The sequence below is a fragment of the Limulus polyphemus genome, unplaced genomic scaffold (genome assembly GCF_000517525.1).
Source record: "Limulus polyphemus unplaced genomic scaffold, Limulus_polyphemus-2.1.2 Scaffold12432, whole genome shotgun sequence".
NCBI classification, from domain to species: Eukaryota; Metazoa; Arthropoda; class Merostomata; order Xiphosura; family Limulidae; genus Limulus; species Limulus polyphemus.
Genome location: NW_013678042.1, coordinates 7120 through 9993, shown reverse-complemented (window position 1 = coordinate 9993; position 2874 = coordinate 7120). Strand labels below are relative to the sequence as shown.

At 33.2% G+C, this 2874-nt stretch overlaps 1 long non-coding RNA gene across 1 annotated transcript in view; it reads left to right on the top strand.

Moving 5' to 3' along the window:
* The window catches only part of LOC111083961, an 11801-nt gene that overhangs the window by 2654 nt on the left and 6273 nt on the right, over positions 1-2874 (top strand). The window contains exon 2 of the long non-coding RNA XR_002609325.1: positions 587-794. This is a non-coding gene — a long non-coding RNA (uncharacterized LOC111083961). The remainder of the gene's footprint in view (positions 1-586; positions 795-2874) is intronic.

Here is a 2874-nt window from a genome sequence, read left to right as displayed (position 1 = left end):
AGTACAGGAGTGGGTGTAGTCTATAAATGTACATGATAGTACAGGAGTGGGTGTAGTCTATAAATGTACATGAAAGTACAGGAGTGGGTGTAGTCTATAAATGTACATGAAAGTACAGGAGTGGGTGTAGTCTATAAATGTACATGAAAGTACAGGAGTGGGTGTTGTCTATAAATGTACATGAAAGTACAGGAGTGGGGGTAGTATATAAATATACATGAAAGTACAGGACATGGATAGTTTATACATACTTTGTATCACATTGAACACGAGACAATGAGAACATGGATAGGTTATTTATAATTTGTATTACATAAAAGACGAGATAATGAAGACCTGGATAGGTTATATATATAATTTGTATCACATGTAATACGAGACAATGAGAACATGGATAGGTTATTTATAATTTGTATTACATAAAAGACGAGATAATGAAGACCTGGATAGGTTAGATATCTGAGGATCTTACAAAATACTACTGATGCAGATAATGTTTCCATTTGCTTCTATAAATATTTGAACTTCTGAATAATAGCAGAATGATGTTATTATTGAGATTTGTATGTTTTTCATATTTCTACAGACGGTTTGACTGACTGTGCCGATAGCGAGTGCTGTAGACACGAGGTGTGTAAGGACAACGTACTGTGTATGTCATCTCCCGACCCTCTAGATATTCTCCTCAGAAAACAGCCGCCGGCTGTTACTGCATCTTTTTACCAGAAAATGAAATTTTTGATAGATGAAGACAGCGTTCAGAACTATCCACACAGAGACGAGTTTTCGGAAAGGTATGAACTCCCAGTTGTTGTTTACGTTTTATTTATTTTGTATTTTTGTAAACGAGCATGAAAAAGGTAACATCATTTTTATTAAACGTCACCAATTCGTCTCTGTCTTGTGACATCAAATAGTTTTTTATTATCATAGTCGTCAAAAGTAAAACCAACTAATTATGTCAGAGACCAAATATAGAGAGGTTTTAGGATCTCGTCCTGCCTATTTTTTCTCGTCTACCTGGGGACAAGGCCCACAGTTCCGTGTAAAGTACACAGTATACATTATCTACGTATGTCAGAGACCAAATATAGATAGGTTTTAGGATCTCGTCCTGCCTATTTTTCTCGTCTACCTGGGGACAAGGCCCACAGTTCCGTGTAAAGTACACAGTATACATTACCTACGTTATTATAGTCTTAGTGGTTTTGTCCGTTTCCGGTCAATAGTGAGATTTGATGTTATCTGTGGTCACTTCCTCTAGGCCTATTCCCTATACGTTGCTTTCAATGAAAATTTCTTTCAGGATTTGTTAACAATTTAACTGAAAATTGGATACACCAAAAAAGTTTCTGTTGTTTATAAAATCGATAACCTCCCAATGACTCAACGATAAATCTGAAGGCTTATAACGTTAAAATCCGGGTTTTGATACTCGTGGTGGGAACAACATAGATAGCCCATTGTATATCTTTGCTCTTAGTAACAAACAAACAACAAATACTCCCCGATGAGACCGCGGCAGATCTACAGAGTAACAATGCTAAAATCGGGGCTTGATCCCAGAGAAGGACACCGCAGATAGCCTAGTGTGACTTTGCTTTATATAAAAAATACAAAAATACATATAAGAATGAAAATGTAATATATTTGCTAATCTTCTTTTAAACTAATTTCGGCTTTATGAATAAAATCGTTTCAATAAAACACTGTCAAGTCGTTTCAAATCCCTTTCAATGCTACATTACATTTTCATCTACAATAAAGCAGTAAATTCTAAGAATTTCACCAAACCCTAGTTGTAAAGTTCGCCACAAGAGCTCTGTATTAGTTAACGATTTATTCTTGTGGATATTGATATCCTTGAAAATGTGTACATTATTTACAGAAAATGTTTGATTAACAAGCTATCATTCTGATATATATATATATAGATACAATAATATGTGTAGATATATATTTGTTTTATTGATTTATTGTCTACCAAGTTTGTATCTATTTACCTAAAGGATAAAATATAATTTTCTATCAAATGATTTTATCTATATCAAGTTCACTGACTTTAGATGTTATCTGAAATATTATATTATTCAATAACGATTATATAAAACATCTAATATATAAAACATTTCTGTTATATTAATAACATAAATTGTCTATAACAATAAAAGTAGCTTCCAATATATATAAACGAATCGGTGTTGGAATGAACTTTATGTTTTACATTGTAGAGTGAATCATCCAAAAATTGTGTGATAAATTCCTCTGTTTTGATTATACATGTTGATCTTGTTTGTCCTGTCTACGTGTTTGTCTCACACGTCAGTGGTCACACGGAGTGTGTCCTTTTCTTTAATATTACCATTGTGAAACCAACCAAGGTCATATTACCTTATGTTTCATGTCATGCAAGTTATATATAACCTACCTAGGTCCTCATTACCTTATGTTTCATGTCATACAACTTATATATTACCAACCTAGTTCCTCATTACCTTATGTTTCATGTCATGCAACTTAAATATAACCTACCTAGGTCCTCATTACCTTATGTTTCATGTCATACAACTTATATATAACCTACCTAGGTCCTCATTACCTTGTATTTCGTGTATTAAAAATGACAACGTCAGCATGATTCAAAATCAACTAGAAGTAATGTTAAATCATCAAATAACATCAACAAGGTTCAAGAACAATCAATAGCGATATCAGGTTCTCAGACAACGTCAGCATGATTCAAAATCAACTAGAAGTAATGTTAAATCATCAAATAACATCAACAAGGTTCAAGAACAATCAATAGCGATATCAGGTTCTCAGACAACGTCAGCATGATTCAAAATCAACTAGAAGTAATGTTAAATCATCAAA